The sequence below is a fragment of the Tyto alba genome, unplaced genomic scaffold, assembly GCF_018691265.1.
Source record: "Tyto alba isolate M040663 unplaced genomic scaffold, T.alba_DEE_v4.0 Super-Scaffold_21, whole genome shotgun sequence".
Classification (NCBI taxonomy): domain Eukaryota; kingdom Metazoa; phylum Chordata; class Aves; order Strigiformes; family Tytonidae; genus Tyto; species Tyto alba.
The window spans coordinates 5879400-5905279 of NW_024881295.1; the positions used below are offsets into that span (position 1 = coordinate 5879400).

Genomic DNA, 25880 nt, shown 5'->3' on the forward strand with positions numbered 1-25880 from the left:
CAGCCCTCCAGTCAGCTGCACTACTTTTACAGAACAGCAGTGGAAGAGAAACTGGAAAAAACACCGTAACTGAAATATAAGCAAATGACCTAATCTGTAGCTAGTCTGATTCCACTGCCAGAGAAGTCCAAGACAAGTTTCATCTTCAAAGAAAGCCGCAGAAGATCTTTACTCAGTGTAATAAAGCGTGATCAGTTTGCAATTTCGTATAGTTAAACATGTTGACCATAGTTGGGTCAAGTGAGTGGTTATGCCACATGACTTTTTTTTTCAAGTTTCCTAATGCTCTCACAAGGTCCAGAGCCTTCTTTTTGCATTTTATGAGAGACAAAAAAGAAACCGGGTCAGAGGGGAAGTAAATGAGGGGGTCTGGGTTACCCTACACCTTCCTTTCTCAAGCAGATGACAAATTTCATCATTCTTACTTCATGATTAAGTTTTATTACCTGAGATATTGTTGAGGCTTTCAAGTCTAACTTAATTCACCCCATTTAATTCAACTTACAGAGCAAAAGCAGACCTTTACTCATATAGCCTGGCAGGCTGAAGCACACAGACAAAAATGGATACCTTTTTTTGTTTCATGATTTGTACACACACACCCCCTTTGCAGCCTCTAGTGCACATCTAGCAATTCTGAAAATCCAACAGCTGCATGGTAACACTGATATTTATACTAGACTGGAGGATGAAATCTACAAGGAGTACCATTTAGATAAAAATTCTGACCCTTAAAGTGACTATCATACTTCATAGATCTGTTCTCTGCCAAATGCAACCAGTCCAAGTCTGCCATCATGTGTCCCATCTGCCTTTCCAGCGATCCTGTACCGGCAACCTCACGCAGATAAATCACCCGAGGAGCCCGTTCCAGGAAGGGTCTCTAACACTGCATGTGGAGAGGACAGATGGGATTTGCAGCAAGGCACAGCTTGATCATCCTGAGAAAATGCCACTCCTTAGCCAGCCCCTTGCCTCTAACACAACATATAGAAAGGACCTAAATGTAGCCATTTCTCCCCAGTCCATAAACCAGAGCAACAGTACTGCTCTACCTCACAGGGTACTTCCAGTGGCTTGCAATGAGTAAGGCTTTAAAGGCTGTGAAAAACTCAAATGCTACATGAACAAGATCCAAGAGCCACAGGCACAGCCTTTATTAGTGCTGAATGCAATTATGATCATGATTTGAAAAAGCCAATCTTAACATTTAGAATCTGACTGAAGGGATTTGGACTTGACTGGAGAGTTTAAGTCAGATGTACCTTACAATAACCCAATCTAGTTCAATGAGACTGTCTTGATCAAATCCATACTGCTATTTTTATTTCCACAGTGGAACTGCACTACCAAAAATACTGATTTGAGATGGCCACAAAGAAAACATCCTAGCAAAAATTATTCAGAAATAATTTTAGCGATGTAAAATGCCTCTGCTTCTCTGGCATATTCCATCAAGAAATAGTTCACAAGATTCTGCCTTGAAGATTACAATTACTACTCACATGTACAGGACTTAGGACAAACTGTCTGTATTTTAAATACAGGGGACTGAGGCATGGAAGAATAATGTTCACCCTCTCCTAAGAATCAGTGCAAAAGACTATTCAAATAAATAAATAGTGAACTATTATGTATAGGATTTTTTTTTTTTTCAGTTAAACATTTCTTTCCTAATCCTTTTAGGACTAGAATATCATCAGCCTAGTTCAAGACTACGCACCTTATTTCCTCCTTCCCCCCTCAGAACAAGGCCATACCAATCAGTGTGTTAATCTTGCAAATCAGTTTCTCTGAACGGCTTGCTTCTCTCAGCAGCTGTATGCTGCCTTCATCATGGAGTTGAAGTCAGCTGCTCTGGTACTTGCCACTAAAATGCAGAATGTCAATCACTTATACTGCTCATGAGAATTAGCACAACACAAGTCTAATTAGAAACTAAACACTGTGTTATCTGCAATGATTTGGTGATGGAGTAAGTTGATGCATGTTTCAGGAACCTTTCTTGCTGCACAGTAGTTCATGGTAACACCCACCTCACAGCTCATTAGCGAATCAAAATATTATACTGTATAAATACTGCTTTGCTCTTTTACATTTTACAGAAGCCCCAGGTCTCAGAAGCCTCCATTACAGAGTATATGTGATTTACTTATATTGGAACATTGTAGGAAATGGAAAGCAGCCCTGACTGTCCAAAACCAGCAAAATGGAAGCCAATATACTGTGTACTTTGGTCCTCTCTCTATAGAAATAGTCCTAACCAGCCTCAAGACATTTTTAACTGAAATACATATTGGCAGAACACAAAGAAACTATGTACTGTATGACACTGTACATGAATTCTCAGTACTTCTGCACTGGATTTCTTTCTTTCTCTTGCTCTTTTCTGCAGAAAACAATGTAACCCACTATAAATCTAGATGGCACTACTGCAAGCTTTAACCAGAAATCCAAATGCAAGGAGGGCGAAACCTGGCAAAGAACTGAAATCAAAGATGTAAATGTTTAACAGCAAAAGAAGGACATGAAAGGATATGCAGCTGTTTGCTGCACGGTTTCTCAAAATGGGAATTGGAGAGCACAAACGTAGACCACGTTCTCACTTCTAGCTGAGATAAACATTTGCAAGCTATTCATTTTAAACAGGAAGACCTAACATTAGGACACGACCTTTAATTTCACTGAGTCTGTGAAGGCAAACCACCACAGCTCTACTGCAGTGCAGTTAAACATCTAGGAAGAGATGCATACTACTCCACTGCTTTGTTATTACAGGTGTACTTGATTTTAGATTCAACGAGGAAGGTGCAATTTTATGGCTGTGTGGAAAAATCTTTAAAATGCTTGCGGGTGGATGTCTAATGATGCCAGACTGGTGTTGCAAAACATAATATGAAGATAAAGCATTGATGAAATTGTCTATGTGCCAATGAAGTAGCATTCAGGTAAATAATACTAAACCATACATGCACAGATTTGGTGTCATTACACTATTATTACAGATGTGTATCCTGCTTTTGTTCTTTTAAAAGGGTGCAATTCTGATGCGTTATCATTAGCTTTCTAGCTGGAAGCCGATAGGACTTGAAAGACACCAACAAAAGACAGTGGAAGATTAATTTACAGAGAAAATCTGCAGATTTTGAAAAGCCACAATCTACTTGTAACTTGAAAGATGAAGCACATTTCTTGTTTGTATAACATTCCCCACATTTCCCATATAGAAATCCGTGCAGACAATTTTTTACTGTGGGAAAATATTAAATATATAAGACCACTTTGTATTAATGGAAAAGTATATATATTATAGCATTTTCTTATAAAAATGAAAGTAGGTCAAAGGCTGAAAGGTGACAAGTTTGGACTTTTGTATCCCAACCTGAGACACCTTATAGGTGGATCTCTTGTGCAGAGCTGAATGCTTTGAAACCTTTGGAAGGGGTATTGGCAAGGTCTCAAGTTTGGTTCTCCAACACTGACATTTACAGAATTACTAGTAATTTTTAAACCTTGGCTCACAATCTCTAAAAAAGAGTTTTTTATTAGCCCTACAATCCATGATAGATTCTGGTAATTCTGTAGGGAAAAAAATACTGTACACGTATATTAAGGGCAAAATTTTTCTTCTTGTGCAACTGGCTTCTCATTATTAAAGGCCTTAAATAGACCCTCTGCTTTCGCTTACTAATACTTTCCATCAGGAGAAGACTGAGGATCCCTTCAATAGGTTTATTTCAGGCTTAGAATACAGATAGTTCCAACACAGGCTGCAGAGTACCAAAGCTCTGGAACATGAGATTCTGAAAGCTTGAGAAATTTTTTTTTAAAGGGCACTAAACACAACCATGACTTGGAAATATGAACTAACTGTACTGAACTAGAAAAAGTCTTTTGTACTATTTAATAACCTGGCAAAATGCAGCCAGTACTGTATTTTATTTTTAAAAAATATAAATACTATTTATTGAAAGGCAAGCATACTATTTCCCATGAGACAAATACACAGTGCTTTGTGAGGTTCTTTAATTTTCAGATAGGTCACTTGTATAAACAAGATTTTTACTAGAGTTTTCTTCTATCGTAGAATACTTATATTGCCATCTAATTTTCCTAAATAATAGTATGTGTAAACCAATTATTTCCTGTGACTCTAGGAACTGTTTTAGACATTTGAGACCAAGATTGCAGTCCACATCCATAACACGCTGGACTGAAATCTCAGATACTAGGTTAACTTGATGAAAAGCAAAACAAGTGCTCCTGTCTCATTAGACAAAATGCAAACAGCCTTCCCGCACATGATTTCTCAATGCATTGCAGGCACCAAAGAATATCTAGGAATGGTACTTCATATTTCTGTCATCTTCCACCTAAAACAGCTGCCTGCTCAACCAACATTAACGAAGAGACCTTTCACAAGGTAGCAGTGCGTTCCGTGATGGTGAAAGGAAGGTACAGAGAGATAAGGGACCTATGGAGGCTGGGCAGGAAGGCTGTGGCACAGCTGAGAGCGGAGCCCTCACCGCCACGGCCCAAGCCCTCTGCTTTAATTAAGCACAAGCTCAGCTTCCCTGGTTGAAGAAGCCCGTAGGAGGTGTGACACAGAACTCTTCTACCCCACCTTTCAGGAGGACAACTGTTTGAAATCTTATGCAGAGAAAACCACACAGCTGTTACCAGGTTGGGTTGCCAATCTAAGATTTGACATGCCGGCTGAGAATTAGGAACATGTTTTAAGAGTACCTGGATGGCACTTCATTGAAAGCTGGGGTACAGACCTCTAACTTCAAATAAAACTCAGGTTTACACAATTCTAAGCAGGCACAGGAATTACCTGAAAACGTCTGCTATTTTTCGGTTGACTTCCAACTGAGAACACGTGATAATGGAAATTACCCAGCTTGCCATATCCTACCTATGAACACTTGAAGAGAGTGTGTTTCTTTGACCCAGGTCTATTGAGGGACAAAAATGAAGACAAGGATCCAAACTTAAAGCAACACTCAAGTGCTGGGAATCTATTTGCAAGCATTATGACAGCAAATATATCAGCATTAATTTATGATTAAAAATTCAGCAAGAAGGTGAAAAGAAGGAAAAAAAAAAGACTTTGGGAAACATTTAAGTCACCAAGTTTGCCTTGCTATAATTAAAGAACGGTCCCAGCTGACATTTCCAGGCTCTGTAATGGCACTGGCATGTCTGACTTTGCTGTATAATTCTGATTTTATTTTTGTTTAATGAAATTTACTGTCCCTGGTTAAAGGTTTTTTTTTCATAAGAGATTCACCTTTTATTTATATGCAGATGAAAATGACCTAACTCGAGATGAATTAGTATTATGAATTGTGCCCGGAGACATTTAAGAAAGGGGGGTCTGTTTTGTGCAGTAAAACAAGTACAGTCCATCTGCAGTTTAACAAAACACTAGGATCTTGTTGCAGGGTATATAAAGCTAGATGATGTTCTTTTAGTTCTAGGACTGCTTTCAGGTTATAAACGTTATGAGTTGTTTTTTGTGATGAATAATTGCTATCAGTCCAGGCCAGTGTGGTCAGGTAAAAAGCAGCACAGGGCAAGACTGCATAATGAGAATGCCAGTTAAGTCTCAAAACATATTAATAAAGGCAACATGTTAAAAAATACGTACATACATACATAATGTATATATGTATGTTTTAGATAGCTCTGTATTTCTGGTAATAACTGTGGTTATTGCACAGAGAACAGTAATTTGTCCAAACCAAACCATAAATAATTCAGGCCAGGATTTCGAAATCGGATCTCTGTGGGTGGATTTTTGCACCCCCGCGGATTCAATGGCAGGATCAAAGATTAGGAAAGCCAGAAATACACTCAGAATCTGAATATTGCTCAAATACAGCACCTGGTATTTCCAGTGTGGGGAAGGGTCTGTTTTCACTGCCACCCTCTCACCCAAATGCCTGATGAACAAACACTTCCAAAGCAGCAAACGTTCATATTCTTGTCCCACCCTCCCCACAACAGCCAATTCCTACCGCATCCATTTCTTTGAGTTACGAGTTAGAGCTAAGGAAACAACAGAGCTGACATTTTGAGATTCAGTTCTCCTTACTATTCTAATTAAAATAATTAACCCGTCTTCCCAAGCACTGATTTATTTATTTTTTTGGCTTTCTAGAAAATAAGGTGTTTATTTCAGCTGTTCTGAAAGTCATCAGAGAAAAACTACACCCATTACTAGTGGTGATAGTACGGAGCAGGGGCAGATCTGCTGGCTCCTGCTGAGGAAATTGTTGACAGCTGTCTCAAGGAGCTGCTTGATGGTGACAACTGGACAATAACTGCCCACAGTCTGAACTTCCACCTTTGTACAAATTACTGAGAATGCTGTCAGGTTCAAGCATATGAACAGCGTAGCTTTATTTGCCCAAGCTGATCCAAGGACAGACATGGACAAACTACAGTGCTTTCTTATTACCCTGGTATCCTCCTGGGAACTTGTGATGGTCACGTATTAAGTGACTGCACCACATCTATGAGCTTTTAACACTGGTCAGCAGGAGACAGTGCAGGCACTGTCCTGTCCTCTACAAATTTTAAGAGTTGCTGATTTGCTTCTAGAAATATGGAAAAAAAAAACAAACCTGCTATTCACTTCAACAAGTCTTGGTCTTATGTTGCTCTTCCTCCGGCTCAGTATGTCTGGAAGGTAACGAGGAAGGCTGATGTCCAGTGGGCATTTATGTGGATGACATTCAGTTGCTTTCAACTCAAAAATGTCTGTCAAATACCCTAGCAGTAACTGGAAGAGAAACAGGCTATGAACGAAGGCTATACAGCTGCAACTCAACCTCACTAAAAACAAGGTGGGTTGGTTGTAGAAACTTAAAAGGTAACCCTGACAATCACTGCAGCTGTCCCTGGGGGTTTTTTTGAGCATGTGTATGTTGCCAGGGTGTCAAGCACGTGTGTACATGTCATACTTTTTTTTTTTTTTTTTTTCATTTTTGGTAAATTTGTATTTCTCTTGATACAAGAGAATTTGCTACAGTTACATTTGGGAATCTTGACTTAAATCATCGCTGGAATACAGCTCCCATTCATAGGGGATAAAAGGGAAAATACTATGGCCAACATTATGGACAGAATCAGCCTAGATGATGTCCCCCAGTTGCCTTAATTTGTGGGAGAAATTCAAAGCTGATCAGCAATTCAGCTAATTTCCATGGAAACGGGATTTCAACTCATGAATCAAAATTGCATGAGGGCCAAAAAATGCCAAACACAGATTATAAAAATATTTTTCCACATTGGGATTCTCAAAAGGCAAATAGTTAAGCAGAGTAAGAATAATAAATTCACAAAGCACTCGTTTTTCATCATCCACACTATCTTTGTTTCGTATAGTGCGTATCTCGCTTGTATCTACACACTTACTTTCTTTGAATATTTCATTTAAAGCCCTAAATATCAATACATTTTCATGGTTTTAATATCTTTAATAACTTAAAAGTAGAAAGTACCTGTATATGAGGAAGGCTCATTAGCATTTAGTTCAGTGCCTCACCATAGGCCACCCCAAGATCTAGACTTAAACTTTGCTTCAACTTTGTTTAGGGGAACAGCTAAATACATTTTTGCTGCGTTTCCCAGTGGAAACATTATCAGCAGCATTCTCTGCTTCAGAATCATCACTTCTCTTGAATAACCACAAAGAATATACGATTATTCCTCTGGAACACATTTGGAGTATATGATTTCTTTAAGCAAACACGGCTCACTTACACTTTTTTCTCGGTAGTAACTGAGGCTCTTACAATAAATACTTGCAGTAATATTTAACACTGACTGCGACACAGCTATGGAAGAATTAGATTGTTTCGTAATTTTCAGTATTTCACTGAAGTGGATTTTACAACCCTCTCTCAGTTTACATCATTTCTCATAATCTACAGAACAAAACCAAATCTGCAAATATCCAGTTCAGCTCCAAGGATACAGAACAGCATGTGGTATTCTGCATTATACCAAAACTGCTCAATTTGTTAACATCTTACTGCCTAGGAAGAACTTTTTCAGATCATATAACATGGAGAAATTTAAAAACCTCTATAAAGACTGTATAGTGTCAAGGACATGACATAGGTCAGATTTTAAATATATGAAAACAAGAGAAAAATCTTAATAACTTTGTTTCTCAGCTCTTAAAATAGTGAACAGTTTCCCTTCCAAATTGAAGAGTAGCATTAAAAACAAACAACAAAAATAATTAATTCAATAGTTTTAACTGAAATTACTGGGAGTCTTTCCATTCCATTCAATGAAAACTTTATCTGGCACATAGCTGGTGGTTTGTTCATTTGTTTTTTCTTGCAAATAGCTTTATTATTTGGTGAGATCTTCAAGATGATTGAATATTCTTCCATTAACTTTTCAGTTTTATGCCAAATTTCCTTTTTTAATAAAACACATGTACTGCAGATATATAATGAAATCTAGCAGAATACTTCGGAACCGTGTATTTGTTCTGCTATGGTTTATTTATTCTTTCTACATATTCCTGGATTTAAGAAACCTTCAAAGCACTACCCAAAATAAAATAGCAATGTTACATGTAACTTTTTACCTCAAGGAATCAAGGTTTCCTAAAGATAGTTTCTAATGGAAGTCAGAGGGTTTTTTTTTTTACTCCACCTTTACTGATGCAATTATATTTAATCACTGTTAACAGTCAAGATTTTTAGCAGCTAGATGATGTATACTGGATTAGCTTAATAGCCATATCTTTCTCAGAATTTTTAAAAACCTGTTTTTCTTTTCTATTGGAGCAGAGAGCGAGGTGGATTGGAAACTGTCAGTGATTCTTTTGTAGACTGAAGTGGTTTAACTTGCGTCTGCTGATAGAAGAGGACGACTAATTCTCACAGGTCAAGAAAGAGAACAACCAAAAACAACGTTACCTTCCTACAACAGCCAGAAGCATATATCCTCAGAAAGGAAATAGGACAGAAAATATTAGCTGCTGTACCAAAAATATACATGCATAAAATAAAATAATTCAGGAAATTTGAGACCCAAATCTCTTAAAAGTTTTATGAATAAGAAAGCCCATGCATTTCGAGCTAAACTGGATGAATCCATCACTTGACTCAATACCCCAAAGAAAATGTGGCACGTAGTATATTAAGTTAATAAAAAACAAACAAATGTACAGCTAATAAGTCTGACAATTCAAACCTTAAGTTCCTCATTATAAAAGCCACAAGTGACTTTTTAAGCAGAACTACCCAAACCACTATGCTGGATCCCTTGGGACAATCAGTTTTCCTTCTCATCTTCTTTACTGCTTTTGTACTGATGTATAAAAGTTTAGTTGTCTGAGGCCCAACCATTTTCAGGCAGCTTTGAGCAGTCACCAACTGGTGATGAGATGATCACACGTGATGAAAGGACAAGGTTAGCTCACAATTTCTGAGTTAGTGTTTCAGGTACCACACGATGAATAATAACATGAGAGGCACCTATTCTTCTAAAATATAATTGCCTTTTCTGTAGAGAACGGTGTACAGAAACACAAAAAATAGGGGTAACATTCAGGTCACGCTCTGACAGATTAACATCCTGGTGCCTCTTTCAAACATTATCTTCCTACTTCTCCTCTCTCTGAACTGCAGATGGGTCACCAAGCAACTTTCCTTTTGACAGATGTTGGTTGTGTTTTTCATGCAAGCATTTGGTGACTAACTAGACGCTGCTAACCCACAGGCACCTAAAGTCTGGCCTTCGCTGCCAGCCCACTTGGACCAGTTTGATTTCATATTCCTTCATACAAGCTGAGCTCCAGAACAGCCTCTTGGTTCCTGTTCGGCTGAAACAGAACTTGCTTTCACCTTGCCGAAGCCCCATCATCCTGCCTGTTGGTTTCCTTCTGCCTCCTCTCTCTGTGGCCAAGGACGGGAGAGCCCACGAGGCATCAGCCAGACGCACGCTGCAGTCCCGCTGCTCACTACTGAATTATACTCTCATGACTCTGTTCCTACCAGCCTCTAGTGTTACTTTGCCTTCGTGCATTGCTCACAATACTCATTTCACCACTGCTCCCGGACGGCTGCTTCCCCACAACCCAGCCACACTCGTCCTGCCCTCTGCTTCTCACCGGTGCCTTGCTATCGCTCACGGCAGCAGTGCTGCCGCTTGGCCCCACGTCCCCACCGCTCTCTGAGCGGCTGCTAATCCACGAGCACGCCACAAATACAGTTGTTGCAATCAGTAGCTGAAAACATACGTGGCGACCACCTTCTGCCGTGGATACATGCTACAAGATGTTGAATTTGCTTAAGTCTTGCTATAAATTTCCTCCCTTCCCTTGGAAATTTCACTGCGACTTTAAGTACAGCTGCTTTTTCACAAAAGAGGCCGCACGCAGCACTGAGACCTCAGTAATGATGAATTCCACATCCCTTCCAGCATGTGTTTGGAGGAGTGTACCCGCACACTACCACAGCGGCATCCTTCATGAGCCTGTTTCTGCCCTGTTTCCTGGATTCATTTTAAGCGTAGCCTGTGTATTGCAAGAGCAGACATTGTCTTGCTCCTTTCCTTGGACAGTTCAGCTGCTCTTGTTCTTTGATTCATTCCTCTAGGGCTAGATGTCTTTTTCTCAGCAATTCCTCCTATAAACTGGAATCACATGTCCCACAAATGATCCTGTCTCTAATTAGGAGATCTTTTATGTCTCTAAAGTACACGTGCATGCCAGAATTCTCAGCAACACGATGCAAGCATCTATCCTCTTCGCTTCTTGCTTTTGGGATTTAAAGAAGAGTATCCCCCCGCTACCTCCTGTATATTTTCCTCAAATATTTTCCTCAGCTGTTCCAAAGTTCGTGCACTCATTCCTGGAAATTTTATTTCACTCTTTCATTTTTTCCTGTGAAAATGTAAAAAAGCTATACCTTCATTTTGTCATCTTTATTTGCTTTGTCAGGTTCACGTGCAGACACAGTTCTTCCACATAGGCATGAAATCGTCTTGGCCTGGAAGTTCTGCATTCCTAGTGGTCTGGTTCCTTGCAGGGGATTAATTTGCCCATTTCTAGGTGCTGTTAATCAGACCTTTTTCTCTCTGTGGGTCTCTCTCAGCCTGCCTGATGCTAACAATGTTTCCATGCACAGCAGGCTAGGTAAGTAACATGAGGGTTCCATAATTTTGCAGCCAACGTTAATATGGGTATCCAGAGAGCTTTATGACATATAATACACGGATATTTCAGTCAGGTACAATGAGAATAAAATACCCAGTTTTTCAAACTGGCAAACTATGCTCCTCTTTCCAAGTTACAGTCGGGTTGCCACAGCCACAGTGACAGGAGGTTGTTCTGACAGCTTGGCAGACACCTCCAAATCTTCTGAAGTATTCTCCCTCCCCTCTCTCCTGCCTCAAGTATTACATTCATTTGCCTGGACTTCTAACGGCTGTGTTTAAGAAAACTACAACATTCTCTAATGGAGAGTTTCCTAACAAGAAGTGATGGTGTCAGTCAGTCCCAATTGCAAAGAAACATTCAAAATTTCTGGAAACAGTGCTTGAACCTAACACATCACCTAGCAGAATGATTTTTCTCTTCTGCAGCACAGCTCCTTGATTCTGTAGCAGAAACGACCTGTCTCACCATTAATTCATGCCTTTAAGAGCTTCTCAGCTCCATAAGCTGCAGGGAAATTATGTTTTAATCGAGCACATGAGCTCCAAAAAACAGCCAGAAGCTCTGCTCTGGGAAGATGCTAAAACCCGTAGGACCAGCGCTCCCCTTCAGTCCCTCCTGCTGGGCTGAGTCTCTTTGCAGGTGCAGAGCGCCTCGCTGCCTCAGGTTGAAAAGCCCTACTGAGTCACCACCAAGGGTGTACCCTCCAACCACGCATCCTTGATTTGTCGTAGGTGGAAGTGGCCATTAACATTCCACAGGACAGCCAGCACTTCAAAATGGGTCACCCACAAACCACCCCAGAGGGACTGACAGTAAAACAGACGCAGCATCCTCAGGTCAAGTACACAAGCTATAAAAACACTGTTTCATGTACTTTAGGAGAGTAAGTGAAAATGCTGCAAACAAAGAGGTGAGAATTGAAACGATTTTTCAGTTATGTATGCTTAATTTGACTTAGTCATAGAGAAATATCATCAAGCCACACCACCAAACAACACCTTGCATCCAACTGGTTTTGCCTCAGGAGAACAAAGGTGGTAGACTTCAATCTTCTGGTGCCCCTCTTGGAAACATAAGTGACAGCAAATTTTAAGGGCTAAGATTTAGGATTGGTGCAGGCCTTTCTTTTTGCAAATGTGATTTTAAGGTTCAATGCAACTGTTGCTAAAAATAAGGTAATGGAAGGGTTCTGGTCTTTCACTATAATGAACTGCAGGCTCAATTGTTTGAAGAAGTAAAATTGCATTGATGAGACCAGACCAAAGACAAATGAAAAATCAGATATTTCCTCTTGAGGGTAAAAATTTTAGGAGGGTCATCCTTTTTCAAGCAGCCCCTACTGCGGTTTAAATGCAGAGAGATCTTGTAGTCACATTTAATTTTTTATCAAAACAACAAAAAAGAAGTGGGCATATGAGAACTCCAGTGTCAGAAAACACAACGTAGCAGTTCCTATTACCAAGTGGAACATGTGGCCAATTTTGCTGTTTTAGAAATTAGCTGCACCACAGACAACAGAATGGCATTAATAAGAGCTACAACTGTCTACCAACCCCAGGCAGTAAACGTCCTGCAAAACTTCAGAGGCACCACCTTTTTTAATTCCTTGCCAACATATACACTTGCCATGATTGTTAGGATGCCAACCATTTTTCATGACAGTGTTTTTAATCCAGGGAAGACTCAGAGCAATTTATATCAATCCCAGCACCTCATTTCAGAGTCTGAGAATGATATATCGCACAGCTGTTGCAATTAAATCAAATATACATTTAAAATTATTTATTCTTTCATGCTTTTTGAAATACATGTTTATTGTAGCCAGTTTACTAAATCTGAACTTTGTGGACGTACAGCTTCATCATCTAATAATACTCAAGAGAACTGAATTAAAAAAAAAAAAAAAACAGCAGAGAGGCCAGGTAATTGCTTGAACCCAGGTTGTACAAAACCAGTTTTATAGATATACCTTCTGATTATATCAACCATCTTAGCAGACCTAGACTCACTTGTGATTTGTGGAGCTCTTCCACAAAGAGCTAAGCGGACAAACAGCATTGATAAATTTCATGCCTAGCTGCTAAACCATATCTAAAAATGGGAAAAGGACACACTGCACTTTATACAATTATCCTCTGATCAGTACTTGTAGTCAGAGCAGTAGTGCTGCATGAACTTAGGAATTTAGAGCAGCCTGTGTGCCCATGACCACAGCAGTTCCACAATTACATTACAAATAAGATGCCCTTAAATTTACTTTTCAACAACAACATACACTCTGGTGTTTTCATATAGCAGAAACAGTTCTCTCCCATAAAAAAAAAAAAATTAAAAACCCCCCAATAAAATATAAGAATCATATCCCGAATATGACATGCTTAGACTTAATCTGTGAATACCACATATACTTGTAAAAAGGCTCCAACATCTTCAACATACCACCTTCTCCTATTCTACTACCAACCTCAAGAACTGCTGCAGTGCCCCAACAGGCACATCAGGCTGGAACTGTCTGAAGTCTTCAAAAACATGAGATGAGAGGTAATGACCTCAAAACTGCTAGGGTTTTACCCAGCATCTACACCTGGTTTCTTGGCAAACCCAAAACGTCCCCCACTCTCAGGCCACCTGAGGAGAAATATTCTTCTTTATTCAAGGTCCAATGTAAAGGAGAAATTAAAGAATGTCCTCTAAATTCAATGGCAAGTTTTAAATCAGCTTTAAATACAGTTCACCTGTGTGTTTTGCAGCAGTAGTACCAATGTTGGGATCTGGTGTCATACCTGTTACTTGTTCACAGAAAACACAACTTGCTTTATCACCCAGCCGTATCACTGAGCATGCCTTAAGCTCCTGGGGCATGGGTGGAGAAAACATTGGGAGCCATAAGAATCACTGGATAAGAGACTTAACTGTTAATGAAAGATGTGCAGCCCATTCGACTGGATGTACCTGAGGCCAGTTTAGCACCAATGCAATACCACATCTCAAGTACACCGAGGCAGAGTAAAAGCCACTTTGAGATACAAGACAGCATACCCCACAGCATGTCAGATACCTAACAGAGGAATTCTTCGCTACAGAGCTATGTCCAGAATGATTGTACTTAAAATTGTGGCTACTTCTTAGGGGAGAAGACAGCAGGCGTCTTCAAGATCCATTTATTGATTTTTCGAGGTGCATTTAATTTACTAAAAAAGGCATGCTTCTCAAATCCACTTCCCTGAAAGTATCAAAACCACACAGAGTAACATAATGTCTGATACAATAAAAAGAATTGTATTAACAGACTCGTCTGTTGATGATGAACTGCAATGTCATACTAACATTTCAAATGACAATACTGGCACCTTTTTCACATCCCCTTTCTACCTTGATTTTGATCACTCTCTGTAAAGAAATAAAAATACAAACACATATGCAAGAAAAATAATGATGTTAAATTACGATACTTCCTAAAAAGAGATAACTGACTTCCAGTTTTTAATCAGATTTTTTAGGAGAGACAATTTTAAAAATAAAAAATTTTGCAACAGAAGTCAATCTGTCATTCTGCTATTTCAACACCTGATCCAACAGGAATAAGCTTTAATTCCAATGTGTCCAATTTAGAAAGAATACAGATGTCCATGCTGAAAGACCTTTAGGTCCCAAAACACATCGGACTCTATGCTTAGGATTTATACAGCTCTGCTTCTACTAGCTGGTTGAGGATGCTCTGCCATCAATTGCATAAACAGGTACAAAACATTATTAGCAATCACCCAAGTAATTTGATCTCCAGTGTGGCATCTGTGAGGAATAGGCCCACGTTGATAATGCTCTTCATAACTGTAGTGATTAGGCTGCTGGTGTAAATAGAAATACAAAGCTTCAAAACCAACTCTTCAAAATTCAGCACTGAAAAATGTATCTGGAGTATATGATGACTTTATTTATTTCCTTCAGTCTAGACATTATTAGCAAAACATCACTGATAAGGTTTAATCTTTATTTGATGCTTGTATATATTTAATAGCTTTTAATAACTAGGCCATTCTTATTTCTGACAGAGAAATGAAGAAACTTCTTTTTATTGGAAAGAATAATTCCTGATGCATTTTGCAAAGCAAGAACATAGAACACACTTATGCATGTGACAGACGTGTCCTGAATTCTCCTGTTAAAAGCAGCACACCTCTTCCCAGACAGTTTAACAGGCACCGGTTCCTGTCCCAAGCAATATGGATGTGCGGGTCATCTCCTGTGACTTCAGCCTGCTAGACACCGAGTGCTCAGGACCAGGCACTCACCACACCTGATGAAGAGGACATGGGCACTTACAGAAACAACTCTTCCATCCAGAACAGGTTTTTAAAGTAGGTGGGGAAAATTACCCATCACTAACAGAGAAATTATGCTCCTAGTGCTTTAAATGTAGGAACTATCAACTCATTTCATGTCTATCTGTCTCAGTTTGCTTTAGCTGGGTAAGTAGCCTCAATGATGAGAATTCATATATGCTAATAATTGTTTGTTTAAAAAAATCAGTGATTAAAAATTCAATTGATTACTAATATACGTAAGTTGTTGGAAGTACTCAAGTAATATTATGAGACTACGAAAATATTTGCTAACCTGTTTGGTAATTTGTAAAAACACAGTATTTATGACAAATATGACTTATAACAAAGTAACAGAAAGACTATGACTTACCCAAAATACTCTAAAGTAACATTACTGACTCTCTACCTTTCTCCTGGTTACCCAAGGAATTTAACTACCTTCTTATGCTATTCCTTGCAAGACCCCTTTGTTCCTTAAATTTGCAAAATAAAATTTCTCTTCTCAATGTTACCTAGAGCTGAACCACTTTTTCTTACAGGACTTCTTGCACAGGAATTACGTACAGAGAAAAAGAGCTACATACTGAAGACCGCTGCCATATTTACTTAAGCCTGTAGACATTTATTAGAACCTATCAGAAAAAGGTTTGAATTATAAGGAACATACACTTATCTCACCATCACTTTTCAGCTGAAGAGTCAATCAGCCAACTGAATGTACGAACAAAGATTTATATTTAGAGGACTGAATAGAAAAAGTTTACAGTTAAAGCATCAAGTCCTTAAAATTTAGAAAATGCCAAAGGTAAGACTGTCCTCTTCTCAGAAAAAGCTAACTGTTTTGACTGAAATTGCCCTATCACAGTAAGTCTGAACAATATGCTGAGCACTGAAAGTTCATCCCAAATATTTTAAATTTGGCAATATTCTAAGGACCTGATAACAATGCAAATATGAGGCAACCAGCTCCTCCCACAATTAACTTTCCCTGCTTTACTACTATTGTTTTAGTTGGATGAAGAAAGTCAATACTTTTCCAATGAATTAACTAACTTGAGGATATGCCTTAATCTTTATGTTACATACAGTATTCTATTCCAGCACATTCCTTCTCTGAAAAAAAAAAAAAAAAAAAAAAGGATTATCAGTCATTTCCTGTGAACTGGAAAGAAATCCAGACTTGAAAGGCTTGCAAGAGCAATTTAATATTGGAGCAACTGCACTGTTCATTTTCTGTATTCATTTCTCACCAGCCGAGTTAAGATCTCTTATGTGCAAGGGAATCTGTTTTTCACAGGTGGGTCTAAAGGTTTTCGTAGGGAAAGTCCAAATCATTCAATTTCTTGTGGAATTACAAAGAATAATGCAGCTGAGAACAACAACAACAAAAAACCACAACAAAAAACCCAAACACACAACCAAACCTCTTTCTTCATCTGAACACATGTAAATTAACTTTCAAGAAATATAACAAGCAATGAGTCTTTCCTCTCTACTGGTTTGAGGTTTTGAGAACACCATGCTCCGTGGGCCAGAAACTGAGAAATCAGAAATAAGCAAACTTAATTTGAATCTGTGTTTGCATCTGTTTTCAAAATGCCTTTTTTCTCACTTTGCAACAGGTAATACAAGGCCAGATTTACTGATTTCACTTTCTATTTGTATGTGGAGTAACGCAGCATCAGCTGACAGAGTCAACCACACGTATCCAGGGCACGCGAAGCATGGGAGAACAGCTTCTCCTCTCTCTGAGAGTATCCAGAGAAAGCGTATTTGAAGGAAGGTTTATTGGGCCTTTAAAGACTTTTAAGGCATATTGCAAAGAAACCTTCCTATGAATATGTGAGAATGAACAGAATGAGAAAACAGTAAGAATAATATTGAAGGTTAGTTAGCTCGAGATACAAAGGTTAGTTTTTCCAAAATAAACGAAATAAACTAAAAAAATCTGTGGAACAATATAGCAGTAAAAAGAGAGGCTACTATTTATTGTATAAATTAAAGATATTCCAACTACAAATTTATTTTAATTATCTACGTGTGGCAATAGCATTTTGTATTACTTGATTTTGTTAGCTGGGTTTCTTCCTCAAAAAATGAACTTCAATCTGCAGAGACTTTAACCTTAACAAGACTTCATACATTAGAGTTCTTGAATAGACCACTTCCTTAAAAATACATGAAGCTCAAGTTTTAGAAGATTTTTGTTTAGCCTCTGACCTTACAATTTACTCTGAGGTCTAGTCCTAAAGAGATACATGTATTACTACACTTATGTCTCAGAGTTAGCAATAACAACTCACTATTTTCTTAATAAGAACAGTGACCTCAGACTGATTTTTCCTCTCCATTTTTATAAGAAGATTCTTATGGTGAACTATTTATGTTTTAAATTCAGTGTACAATGTATGGACATCCAAATCTCAGCTTTTTAACACCACTGGCACATAATTAAAGACACAAACCAAGACAAAAATCAGCAAACTGGTAACAATTCACCAATGGAAGTCATTATCTAATTATTTTAAGGTCTTGAAACTTACAACCCCGCAGTACCTTGCCAGTAGATTTGCAGAGCCCTAAACAAATGTCCCTAGTTGTTGCAGAGATAAATGAGTTTCACAGCCAACAAATACATGCTGGTTTGGACCAAGCTGTGAGAGGACTACAGTCACAGATTCAAAGGGTTCTTAAAGAAATGGTGCTGCTGGCAACTCACTTTCTTACACACCAGTGACCCTCCAGGACTGAAACTTCAACTGATCTCAACTGTCTCAGAACTGACACCAAATATGTACAACCCCTTATGTTAAAAGATCTATCACATATAGGGCTTTGTCCTCAGACACAGTAAATCCAAAACACTTTATATATTTATACACTTGTAAGCATGAACACACACATATTCACCCACATATGTTTCCTATGCAAAACAAAGTAGTATCATCCTATGCCAGGATTTCTGTTCAGCTTTATCATGTTCTTGATTTAATCCATACTTGGACCATGCAGGCTACAGATCAGTGCATTGGATTCATCAGCAAAAGGGTAATTTACACTAGCCATTTCTAGAAATAAGATGCTGATGTAATGGTTGTGTAAGTCTTTGCACATTTTCATTAATACCTCTGGTGGTCTGGGGTGTGCACAGAACGTGGTACCAGTGTGTAACTATCATTTTCATCTACAGCATTGGAATGGTAAAAAAAAAAAAAGTATGCATGCTTTTCCTTTATTGCAGATACACAGACTATAGGAGGATCTTAAAAATAAAAAAGAAAATCTGCATGCTATTGATTCTCCCACACTTATTACCGACTGTTATGTCTTCTACCACAAATATTCTCTTTGATGTTAGCAAGAAAGATGAACTGCAAAGGCTGCAAGAACGCTTATGCCTGTCACTGTCTTAATTATAAACTTGTCTGACTATAAACAAATGAAAAAATAAACTGTTTGTGTGCCCTGGCCAAATTCCTAAGGCTATAAAGTGAGCATTCCACTGTTTGTCGTAAGAAGCATTTTTATACTGCCATAAATGTAAACACCTGCAATATTAGGAACTGTACCCAATACACATTTAGACAACAAGATCTTTGACATGAATTTTAGTTATATAGATGACCTGAAACAGAAGTAGGAGAAAAAGATTCAAGCATACATGAAAGTACTGACACCCCTTGGAAAATGCTGTTTATATGAAATATTATGACTCCAGCCACAGAGAAGGTATCCTGATGACACCCCAACTACCTGTACTAAATTGATACAGTAATAAGGAAATAAACTGGAAGAATTTAATTCACCAAATAGAAGATAATGGAAACCACTACTGAATACAAAACAAAACCACTAATAACAAGGCAACAACATTAACTATACACAGTGCAAATATTTCAGCTATTTCTCAGGAGCTAAGCAAGCCAAAATATGTTGTACTGCTCAACAATTCATACTTGCTATACTTACACTAAAACTTATTTTTCATAGTTAAACATTTCTGTACTTTAACATATATTATGAAAAGAACAAAGAAAATATGTTTTAATTTTTGAATAGTAAACAATTTCTTCAAATATGTATGTATGTATCTATCTATCTTTAATCCTGGTAGTAAACTTGGGCTTACTGTTGTTTCTGTTTTCATTATTTGAACAAATATTGCCTTGAAATTTTCTTACATGGAATTGCTTCTGTAGACATTTCAGCATAGAAGTCAGTGTACAAACAGTATCTTCTCTGCCCTAGAATTATATCTTCATGCTTCACATCAGCTTTTGCTTTACAACTACGTTGTTTGTTTCTTTGTTTTTTTTTTTTTTTTTTTTTGTTTTGTTTTGTTTTGGTTTTTTTTTTTTCAATCTTACCCCAAGTTTCAGAAGAATCTTCTAGGAGTCCTATAGACAATGTGATAGAAAACTTCTACTCAGCTACTTTCATCCTGCATTTTGAATGACGGGTCAGATGAGGAAGAGCTATTTCACTGATAAGCTGTAATTCTTCTGCTGTAAATTTCACACTCCTTACAGGAAGACTACATCCAAGCTGATACACTGCAAAAATAATTAAAAAAAAAAAATAAATCTTTCACCATGCAGAAACATGTAAATATGTACCAACTGAGGCAGCAAATGTCTGTAAGGGTTTTCTTTTTTCTGCTTTTGTAACTCTTGGGCAGGATCATCAATACTAGCTGTAAAATAAAGGATGCCTGAGCTCTGCATTTAGATCTCAAGCATACAAAGAGGTATGTAGAGAAGTGTGAGTCCAAAAAAAAAAAAAAAAAAAAAATCAAAGTTTTACAGAAACACCAATTTTTTAAAATTGGGATTGGGTCCTATATCAGACTGTAGGCAGGGAAGAACAAGGCATTTTTAGTGCACAAATTTGAACTTTGCATGGGCAACAATTCTCAAACAATTCCCTATACAACGATTTTATTCTTTTTGTATTCTTTTTATCAACACGCTGCTAGATACTTCTCTATCTTAATCCATTAACTACATGGTTTCACTGCACACAACGACACTCTTTGTCCGGAGACTGCACTGTACCAAGAGGAAAATGCAACAGATTGAGCAGCGTGCACACATATTTCCAACTGCTCTCTATACAGTAAGACAAACTGTAAAAGAAAATAAGTTATCTGCACTGTAAAGCAGAACAGCAGTATTGTTTTGAACTGTACGCCGCATGCATTTCAGCGATGTGAAAAGGACACCTGCTTTTTGACTTACAAGTCATGTAGTCCGTAAAATAACGGAGTAAACCTGATCTGATGAATTGTCCAGTATAAGAGTAACATTAACAGTGTCTCAAGCTTCTTGCAGATTATTTATTACAAAAGTTTTCTAATGCAAAGAATAACCACGTTACAAACAGTGGCAATACCTCACTTTGTAACTGTACAGCCTGTAAATTCACACTGGAGATTTCCTAAGGACACCGCGCAGTGTTCAGGAAGCCAGAAATGGAATCAGCACCACAAACCTTAATCCAAGATAAAACTAATTAATGGCTGAAGAATTATCATGCTTTTTAACTAGGGAAGGGCCTCCTCTATAAAGCTCATCTCAGTAAAAATCCGTTCTGCAGTTTGAGAAAGAGGGGCCAAGCCCGGTGTGCTGAGACTCATCCCCATCTGCAGTGTGTATGTAGAAACTAGTCATCTCGGATGATTCAAATCTTGCAGAGACAGGAATTCTTGTTGCCCTGCTCTCAGAGACGCTTTTGGACAGCTCAAAGATTCCCTGAGCATTATTTGAGTATCTCAACAATTTAATCTTTAGTGGTTATTACAGTGCAAGATTTACCTTTAAAAACACTTGTCCCAGACAGGTTAAATATGTAAATAAAACCCCACTTATATTTAATGAAATTAAATGTATTTTATATTTAATTTATATGTAATGAAATTAAATATATGAAATATTAAATTACCTGTACCCATGTAGAACACACAAATACACAACTTTCTATTAGAAACATATATGCTGTTGTACTCAGCAAGCCATTTGTATAGTGGCAGGGTGATTAATTTCTATCCATACTTCTAATTGCGCATCTTAGAGCATTAACGTATACTTTAATTACTGTGCCAGGCAGATGAGCACATAATAGCAGCGATCATTTTAAAACTTTACAGACATGGTTCACTATTTGAAAAAACCCTTCTTAGATGAACACTTGCTTTACAAAAGTAAGATTGATCTTATCAATGTTGCTTAATTTTAAAATCAAAACACAAATTTCACGATATTCAGTACTGTTCTTAGAGCCTGGGTTCCTGCAGTTATGCAATTACAAGACACTTAATTTTTAAGACCAGGTATATCTCCAACCCTTGTGTTTCGTGCTTAAAACATGTATCTCAGAAGCTCAAAACCCATACAAAGTAAAAGAAGCTCTACAGTGTTTCAACATCTTACGGCATTTAAACTATGTTATGATTTTCAAATCCAGGCTAGTATTTTTATAAATTAATACCTGAAATTAGTAATGCCACACTATTAACCCAGGAATCTGCTGTGAAGGCTGAGGCCAGGCCAGCCAACAGCATCAGCTCCTGGCAGCGCTTCTAGCTGACAGTCAGCAAAAATACCCACATAGCTTAGACCAGCTCGGAAAGAGCAGCACTGGCTCACGTGCAGCCACCAAGCCTGTTGTGGTTACTGCCATCATGTGGACCTGCATTTGACAGCCCCAGCAACGTCCAGACAGGCCTCCTGTGTCACTCATCAGCTTGCTGAGCATTCCCACAACGTAGACAGATTAAGCAGGAGGACCCCCAAGACAGTCACGGGGCTGGAGCATTAGCCCTGTGAGAAGAAGCTAAGGAAACTGAGCTTGCTAGCCTTTCTGTACCTGAGGGGACGTTATTGAGAAGTCAGAGCCAGGTTGTTCAGTGGGGCATGGTGGGAGAACAAGAGACAACAGACCTAAGATGAAATACGAGGGACTTAGGTTGGAAATAAGGAAAAACTTTTCTGCCATGAGGTCAGTCCAGCAATGGAAGGTTGTGCAGTCTCCATGCTTGGAGGCTTTCATGACCCAACTGGATGAAAGCCCGAACAACCTGGTCTGATCTCACAGCTGACCCTGCTTTGAGCAGGAGGCTGGACTACACACATCCTGGGGTCCCTTCCAACCTGAAGAACGATGCTACAATCATTCTGCGTTGGTGATGACTGCTCTCTGACATATTCTCTGGAGCTAGTTTCTTCTCACAAGATTTTCATTTGCTCTGTTCACTCCTTAGAGTCCTTACTCTGAACACCCTTCAGGGCCCAAAATGGCATCTTACCTGATACCACTGCTTGGTTTTTTCTCTAAGAGCCAACTGTTCTTTCAGGCACTTGAATCCCAAAGTATTTTAGAAAATACTCTGAAATCCATGAGTTGATTCTGCACTGTAATTGTTACTATCTAATGAGTAACTCTCCTACAGTATCAACATGCAAAACAGAGAAGGAACAAAATAACTAAAAATTTTTCCTCGTCATGAACAAAATCCAACTTAGTTCAGGACATTTTCCCCTATCTTTTTAAAAAAGAAAAATACAACCTTGTATCTGACCTTGACATATCCTTTCTTTATGGGAGTCAAATCAGCTGCTAAAACTGCTGGTATAATAGTATTTGTATTTTTTTTCCTGCATATGTTCTACATTTTTAACTCCCAAAGCATACTGTAGTGACCAAGAACAGCTCTGTGCAGGCAGGCAGCTTCCATACATAACAGAAAATCAAAGCACATGCACATCAAGACCCATGAAATAGAACTCCACACATGTATCTCTTTTTAAGACTACTACAACACAGAGCATAGCAACGTAATTACAACAATATACAAAGGAACTGGGAAGCAACAGTGTTGAGCTATCTAGAACTTCAACTGTCTGACATTTGAAAATGCTCATTTGACTTTTACATGAGGTCTTAGGTATATATTGGTACACAGGGTTTACTATTCAAGTCTAAAAATAGTGCAGAGTGAACTCACTGAAAAAAACTTACTAGGAGTAGTAAGAAATACACACACAGTGGTAACAGGCCACCCCAAAGCACTTCTAAAACACGGTTAGCACAAACCTGCTATACTTTTATCAGAAGACCACCTTCCTAAAACAAATGATTTTCATCACTTCCTGGAGTGTTTTTGCTTAGTTTCTTTTTCTTGTCCAGCTGTGCCCTAACTTCATTTTGCTAGCATATATCATTTTCCCTAAGATTAAGTGGACAAATAAGGCTCCTACTTCTGGCACCAAGATATTACTGAGATCCATCAGCTATTACGGGGTTCCAAACTATGTCAAACAAATCCCCCAAGGCTCACTTAGGGAAAAAAAAAAATACAAAAACACAGGTCTAATCTTGCCAGAGTGTCTGTCTCTTACATTCACAGAAACCTGCCTCAGAAGAAAAAAACCCCAATCTTTATTATGTATGAGGTACAGACCATCTGCGGTGGACTCCGAGAGCCAACTTAAAAGCAGTGGGGGGGGGGAGGGCTGTGTTCCCAGCTGCATTCACAGTCAGGGAAGAGCTTGAGACTCAAACTATCTGTGAGGAGGAAAGATATGGTGGATTAGGATGAAGAAGGATATACAAGACCTGTCATTGTAAAGGATGGAAAAAAACATTGTTGCCTACCTACTGTGTGTAGGGGTATATGGGGAAGAGCTGGATGAAGACAAAAAAATCAGCCCATAAAAAAATGTTCTCTAGAAGCACTCTCCCTGTCACTGTGATGGAAGGAGCACACAGAAGAAGGGATGATAATATTATTATTCTGGTTGTAATATGGACCACTGATCTCCTCGTGACATGGGAAGTAAGAATGGCAATGGCAGCAAACTGGTAGCAACAAAGAATTTGAGGAGGCTTGCTTTTTTACTCTTTCTTTTAAAGAATTAAACACATCTTTCCATATTAGTCTTATAAATTTTCTTAGTTCTCGACACCTCTTTTCACTACCACCACTACACATATTCATATTAGCTATTTACTGTTATGCATGCCATTAGAGCTCAAAAACGTTTCATTTCTGAAAATGAAAAAATAACATTGTTTTTTAATTTTAACCACTGAAACTCGAGCTACATTTAACCTCCCACCAAAAAAAAAATCCCATGAGAACATTTTCTAACTTCTAGCAGCTTCCCTATGCATTTATGTGTTTGCAGTTCAATAAACAGGAGATAGTTACATTAGCTATAAATCAACTGCGATTAGGTAAATATGAGTAAACTTTTCAAAGTGACTGTTGCTGACTCTGTCAGGAAGCAAATCTATTTACATTTCTATTCAAGCCAAAACCATCACAAGTATTTGTCCTGTTATGTAAAAATTTGCTGGTGTTTTAAACCCTGGTTTCACTGATACCCCTGCCTAAAACTCCACTCACCTCTCTGCAGCCAGGATTTCAACCGAAATTTGAATCTATATGGGGGCTGATCCTGTAAATACTTACCCATGACAGACGGGGCACTGACATTTGAGGTCTGGTGAATCTTGCAGTCACACACTGAAGTCGCCTTTCCCAGCGGTCTGCTCCACCTAGCTGCTGGAGGTTCTGGCTCCCCGTGCCGAATCAGCAAACCCGGACCCAAGGCACACTCCAGCAGCTTGGCAGAAAGCGATGCATTTCCAAGGGTTCGAGCTGAACCTGTGGCTTTTGCAATGAAGCAGCTAAGGTGTGGGCACACGTTCCCAGCTGCAAATTCTGCTAAGGAGGCACTAATCAACAGTAAAAGGGTGGAGCAGGGAGTCTGTGGCAGTAGCAACTTAAACCACTTCAAGGAGGTTTGCCAGAGCTCATCTGTCAGTGCATGAGCTTTACTCCTGCAAAGAGTCCTACTGACTTCAAAGGGACCGCAAGCACCAGTGCAATTAGTGACATCCACGCTTGCAGAGAAGACTGAAGCATAATTAAAATATATATTTTTTAAATGTGCAAGATGGTATTGCTTTCATTTTGCTAAAGTACTACAAATACTGAGAGAAACTGTGCAAGATTATTGTGCTTAAACTTGCTGATTTATTTAAAATAAGGTCAATTTTGAATACGTATGCCAAAATCCATAAAAAATTTACTGACACTACCCCTGAAAATCTATGCTAATTCGTATATGCTACCATAGATAAGCCCTTGTTATAAAAATGACTTTTATCCATGTATCTAGGAATATGCTTATGCCTAAGCAGGGAATTTTAAGTTGTTTCCCAGACTGTTCCTGTATCCAACTGCAACCTGTTTATTTTGACCTCAGTTCTTAGAAACTGTTGATGCCACGGTAGAAATATGCTGTGTGTTCCAACAGGCAACAAACAGTCCTAATGACAGAATACTCCATCTGTGC

At 38.5% G+C, this 25880-nt stretch overlaps 1 long non-coding RNA gene across 2 annotated transcripts in view; it reads right to left on the bottom strand.

The window, feature by feature from the left end:
- The window catches only part of LOC116960003, a 125955-nt gene that overhangs the window by 60156 nt on the left and 39919 nt on the right, over positions 1 to 25880 (bottom strand). For both annotated transcript variants that reach the window (XR_004406123.2, XR_004406124.2), the window contains one exon: positions 19887 to 20072. This is a non-coding gene — a long non-coding RNA (uncharacterized LOC116960003). The remainder of the gene's footprint in view (positions 1 to 19886; positions 20073 to 25880) is intronic.